Source organism: Arvicola amphibius, chromosome 13 (assembly GCF_903992535.2).
Source record: "Arvicola amphibius chromosome 13, mArvAmp1.2, whole genome shotgun sequence".
Lineage (NCBI taxonomy): Eukaryota > Metazoa > Chordata > Mammalia > Rodentia > Cricetidae > Arvicola > Arvicola amphibius.
In genome coordinates, this window is record NC_052059.1 from 66,261,021 (window position 1) to 66,267,370 (window position 6,350).

At 45.5% G+C, this 6,350-nt stretch overlaps 1 pseudogene; it reads left to right on the forward strand.

Annotated features, from left to right (window-relative positions):
• Nucleotides 1–211: 211 nt before the first annotated feature.
• Nucleotides 212–860, forward strand: LOC119799873 (annotated as a pseudogene).
• Nucleotides 861–6,350: the final 5,490 nt, after the last annotated feature.

The following is a 6,350-nucleotide window of genomic DNA, read 5'->3' on the forward strand; positions in this document are numbered from 1 at the left end:
ATAATTTCCCACTCTGTACATATATGTCACCAAAGATTTCAAAATGCTGTGCAATCTTATAGTCCCTCTTGGCGCCGCCGTAGGGACTTGGGTGCGGCACAGCGGTGACTGAGCTGCAAGCCAGGCGGGCGTGCGCGGATCCACGTGCCTCCCACCCCCGGACTCTTCACCCTGATACTGCATAGGTGCTGAGCCCGTCTGGGTCGGGACGATGGTGAAGTATTTCCTGGGCCAGAGCGTGCTCCGAAGTTCCCGGGACCAAGTGTTCGCTGCCTTCTGGCAATGGTAACCGAATCCCTATAGCAAACATGTTTTAACGGAAGACATAGTACACCGGGAGGTGACCCCTGACCAGAACCTTCTGTCTCGGAGACTCCTGACCTAGACCAACAGGATGCCACGTTGAGAAGAGCGACTTTTTCCTGCCAACGTTGCTCACTCGGTGTACATCCTGGAGGACTCTGTTGTGGACCCACAGAACCAGACCATAACCACCTTCACCTGGAACATCAACCACGCACGGCTGATGGTGGTGGAGGAACGATGTGTTTACTGTGTGAACTCTGACAACAGCGGCTGGACCGAAATCCGGCGGGAAGCCTGGGTCTCCTCCGGCTTATTTGGTGTGTCTCGAGCTGTCCAGAAATTTGGCCTTGCCCAGTTCAAAAGCAATGTGACCAAGACGATGAAGGGCTTTGAGTACATCATGGCCAAGCTACAAGGGGAGGCTCCTTCCAGAACACTCGTTGAGACAGTCAAAGAGGCCAAAGAAAAAGCAAGGGAGAAAGATGGTACTGGCAGCTACAGAGAAGGCCAAGGACCTGGCCAACAAGGCTGCCACCAAGCAGCAGCTCGCGTAGCTGCTCCCTTCCTCTCCCTTCTCCTCACTGTACTTGATTATTAAAGATGCACCTCCAAAAAAAAGATTTTAAAATGCTGAATGCTTTGATTTTGACATTAGAAACTTTAGCAAGTATGAACATTTAAAAATAAAAAATTGTGAATGATCAGTGTAAATATAATGCATCATAATGTTAATATAAACAAAATATATTCTAAAGTATTTATATGTAAGTATACATTTTATACAGTATAAAAATAAATTACACCTTTGTGTTCCACATTCTCTGGCTCTTTTAACTGCTGTGTTGAGACTTATTACTTCCTACTTCATTCTTGTTAGAAATAAGAGCTCTCAATTAACATTTCAAGTATTTATTCAGTTTCTGTTAGTACCATGTGCATTTCTTTCTAGAGCCCTTGGGAGCCTTCTGCTAGACTCACATTTGGCCATAAGGGGTGAATAATTTATGGCACTATTGAATTATTTCTTCTGAGGATCACTGTCACCTGCCAAGCCAGTTTCATCCTAACCTGGTTAACTCCTTACCCAATCTCTTTACTGAATCTAGTTTTAGTAGGGATATGGTCTTAGAGTTTCTATTGATGTGAAGAGATACCATGACCACAGCAACTCTTACAAAAAAATTAAGTTTGGTGGCTAGTTTACAGTTCAAAGGTTCAGTCCATTATCATCATGGAGGGACATGACAGCATGCAGGTATACCTGGTGTTGGAGGCGTAGCTACTACATGTCAATATTCAGGCAACAGGAATTAGACTGAATCAACGGGTGTGGCTTGAGCATATGAGACCTCAAAGCCTGCCTCCACAATGACACACTTCCTCCACAAAGGCTACACCCCTGGGGCCGTTTTCTTTCAAGCCACCACAGATGGTGCTACCTCTATATTCACTGGTGTGTATGGACAGTTATTGAAATGGATAATGTCAATCTCAGCTCTCCTGCATTTCTAAGAACATTCTATCATGGTTGCTGGGAAGAAGACTCTTATAAAATTGTGATCTCTAAACTAGATTATAAATTAGAGATGGTGCATGTTCCCATACCTGGACCACTGAAGAAAATGGAAAGCAAATGCCCAAGCAGAAGGGAAGTCATTGCTCTGCTTTGGATATGAAATGCCTCATCAGGCTCATGTAGTTGAAGATCTGGTCCCCAGATGGTGATACTGTTTGGGGACCTTCACGGCACATTTGGTATTGTAGACTAGCTGGCTGTTTGGGTTAAGGCCACTCCACAGCCCCTGGCATCCATATATCCAGAGTCTGGAATATTCCGGTGGAAGTTTCATCCCAAGCCAAGTCTCCTGAGAGTTGCCTCAGTCCAGACACCACCTCTGAGAAAGCCCTACGATGACCCCTCCTCATAGATGCTCAAGACCACTCCCACAGGGTATTAAATAGTTCCCCAGAGGGAAAAAAATGTGGTTTTTGGGTCTTCCTCCCTCGTCTCCTCTCTAAGGGGCTGGAAGGCCTGAGAGCCTTGGTACCCATCAAACCTGGGCTTTTTTTCTGTTCAGTTTGATTTGGTCTGATTTGGATTATTGTGTCGATGGAGAAGTTTATCGGGATACAAAAGCTTCTCACTAGCAGAGGTGTGTTGCTGAGGGTACAGGCCTGGAAGGTGCAATCCGCTTCTGACTTTGGTCTGACCTCTTTGCTTCCTGATCGTCCAAGATACAAAGCAGTCATACCACCTACACCATCTTGCCTGTCTTCCCTGCCATGGCAGACTTGTATTCCCTGTAACACAGCCTAAATAAAACCTTCTCCCATAAGTTGCTTCTCCTGTGTATTTTGTCACATGGTGAGGGGAGTAAGGAGCAATTTTCCCGAAAGAGTCCGAAAGAGTCGTTTCTGTATCAACTCTAAATCCTTCCTGGTTCCATAGACCTGCTTTCGGTTTCAGGGAAGCATAGAAGGGGAGACACAGTTTAAAGAATATTAACACTTGACTGCAGGAGTTGGGGATAGCACTGGTAGATAGAAAACCTGGCTAGCAGTCACTACCAGAAGCTCTTCAGAAGCTGAGAGAAGCCCCAGGTCTTCTGTTAGTGTTAATTCAGTGATCTCTTGCAGGGGGGGGGTCAGGACAAAGGGAGTTTCCCCACCCCTGTAGAAAGATTAAAAGTGAGCTTACAGGATTCCTGTCCCAAAGATGGAGGACTAGAGAATCCAATCATCATATACCGATTGTGCTTTCGAGCAAATTTTTTATGCTGTGCTCAGTAAGTGTGAAACTTGGTTCATCTTGAAGTTCATCAACTGGGCCTGTTTCTGTCCTTCCTATTCAACTAAAGCCCCCACACAAAGCTTTGGCCAGGTAGGTGTCTCTTCTCTACCATGTGAAAGACATAATTCTGCCCCACTAGAACTCTGGTCTACATTATTCCCTTCCAAGGGTTCTTATAAAACAGAGCAGACAGAGAGGTGAATCATTTCAAGATGATAAAATGGCAAGGAGCCCACAAACGCGGGGAGGAGGCTTTTCCTCTAATCAGATGAAAAAACAGTAACATTTTACCATAATAAATGTAATCTGTTTATAAACACTCTGCACACTCACACACAAATATGTATAGTAAAAAAAAAGTACTTTGAAAAAGGAGAAGGAAAGATCTCATCTGCCTCCAAAGGAAAGATTTCAAGGTATGGAACTGGGGAATCTTGAATCTAAAACAGAACTGAGAGCCCGTTTGCTTTGGACTCTCAGAATTTGACCCACTTTTTTTGCGCACATTATGACAAGGGTTTGCTTGTGCGCCAATCTATGCTGTGATTTTTTTTCCAGGACGATGAGCTTTTCCTTTCTTTCCTTTCAGCTTCAGCATGGCTGGAGCACAGCAGATGCTCCCAGGGATCTCTTTAAACTGCCCTAATCAAAGGTGATTTAATCCTAATCCAAATGTTTCCAGTGAGTAAGGGTACTCAGTCCTTTTCGAGGCAGCCCATTCCAAACTTGGAACACTATAAGTATTGCAGAAGTGTCCTTTGTATTGAGAGCAAATATTCTTCCCTTTAATGCTCATTCATGGATCCTAGCTCTGCCTTACAGAATATATACATGGAAGCTATTCTGTTGCTAATGCAATAACTCTATAATGTGGCTTTCCCATTATGTTCTTATACCTAGGTAACCCTCTACTCCCATCCCCATCACACTTGGGATAAAGACATTTACTTTTCTTGGGCCAAATGCCTCTTTTCCCAAGGCATGCATCATATAAATGGGCTTTAGATCTGCTACTGCCCAAAGTTAACCCAAGGTTGCCTTCCATTGTCTCAGGTCCATATTCAGAGGCTTCTGTGACCCCAAAACATGTTCCTGTCCATGCAACATAGGCCCTCTGAATCACGTGTACGCACAGCTTCAGTGAGCTGATGCCTCCAAGACCCCTCTTCCATTACCAGCCTTGCTGTTCAAGAACTGCTGAAGAGGGGAACGGAGACAGATGAAGGCGGAATGGCAATGGTGGTGTCTTCATTGTTGTCTGCTCATTTCGCTGAAGCTGCGTCACACTCCGTTTTCCTGTCTGAGATCATAGCTTTCTGACTTACCACCTCATTGCTACCACTAGGACAGAGCCTGTCACCGCAGATGCACCTGATGCACATTTGCAAATGACAGACACAATCTGTGGGCTGCTTTGTATACAGGCTACAGGAATACTGAAGCCTGGCAGGGCGTTGCTCACAATGAGTTCAGAAGTCATAAGCGAGAGGTCTCAGTAGCAGACAAGCTACGGGCTCTCTATGATGCCTTGAAATCAGGGTCACAGGAGTGAGTGGGTCTCACGCTACCATCCCAGACAGTACTTCTAAATACTTTGAATATTGGGTCTCCATACAAATTTTCTTTTGAAGATGCACCTCTTTGACTAAACCAGCCGTTGTTTTCTGGAGAAGTGATGTTGGTTCAGAAGGCTGTCATGGTTCACATTAACCTGATGGTGGGAATTACAAGCACAATGGAGCTACAGGCAGAGGGCTGTTGTGAGTTCCCAGGGACAGGGAGCTAGCTCTGCTGGCCCAGGTCTCCGTTGCCAGCAGAGCCGTATAAGGATATTCTCTTTAATGAAGAAGAGAGTTTTTTTCTGAGCTCTGCTGGGAGAGTCCAGGTGCATATAACCCAGTTGGGTTCCTTCCCTACCACTTTCTCCATTGCTCAGAGCCAAGAAATGCCTTCTTGCACACAGCAATCCCCAGACTACTTTATGTCCTTGCTCTGCTTCCCCCGAATTATCGGGCTCTCTTGCCTAAACTGTTGCTTTTCTCAAGTCCTCTTCATCATTCTCTGCATCGAGAGAGCACCATCTTAAGACGCTGAAGTAGCTGTGGAAAAACAGCAGTGAGGGCAGGAACTTAACACGGAGAGATGAGGCACTTCTGCAAGACTCCCTGATACAGTCATGGATAAACAGTGCATCCCTTAGGTGAGGGCATGGTGCTGTGAGGAGGTGTGGCCTTGTTGGGAGAAGTGTGCCCCTGGAGGTGGGCTCTGAGCTTCCAGATGCTCAAGCTAGGCCCAGTGGCTCACTCTTCCTTCCTGCTGCTTGTGGATCCAGAAGTAACTCTCAGTTACTTCTTCAGCACCCTGCCACCATGTTTGCCGCCACGATGACAATGAACAAAGTCAGTTCCAAATAAATGTTTTCATTTAGAAGAGTTGTTGTGATCGTGGTGTCTCTTCACAGCAATAGAAACCCTAACTAAGACACCCTAGAAGGGAAGAGACTTCTCTGGTTCTTGAGACACTCTTGAGAACAGCTGAAGAAGTGTGACTCTATGAATGCGAACTTCCCGCTCCTGCCCTCAAAGCCTGCCCTCTTTAATGGGGCTCCGGGTCAGGAAAGACGTCATATGGCGCTCACACAGTAGCTCATGGAATCGATGAAGCCTCCAATCCAGTCTCTCTCTAGAAGCATGGTTTTCTCAGCTGTTCCAGGGCCTCAAACTCAGGGCAAGTCTTAATTTCCCAGTTTTCACGGCTCTCCAAGCATTGTGATCTTGAAAGAAGATATTTAGTGAAAGCCTCAGTCAAGGGTTCCAGGCAGTTCCTCCACGGTCTCTGTGTGACTGTTTTGCTCCCTGTCACAACTACATCTTCTCAAAGGAAAATTAACATTTCAGACCCAAATGGGGTCTCAGGGCCCAAAGCACACACTTCAATTGGCACCAGGATAAATACTGAATGTTTTCACAGACTTTGTCCAAATTAAACATTGAAAACTCCCAAAGGTTTTAGTTTCCTGAAGTAAAGAAAAAATCATCCTTCCAGCTGTCATTAGGAAATACCACAGAAAATCCCATGTTTTCATCTTTCCAGATATGCGTACAATTAATACTTACTTAAAGGACCAGTTTCATTTGCTTAATGTTGGTGGGCTGGTCATCCAGGAAGTGATGACATCAGCCAGGAGTCCTAAGGTATTCATCCCAATCCCACACAGCTACAGACAGGCTTCTTGCTTTACTCCTGAGTTTAG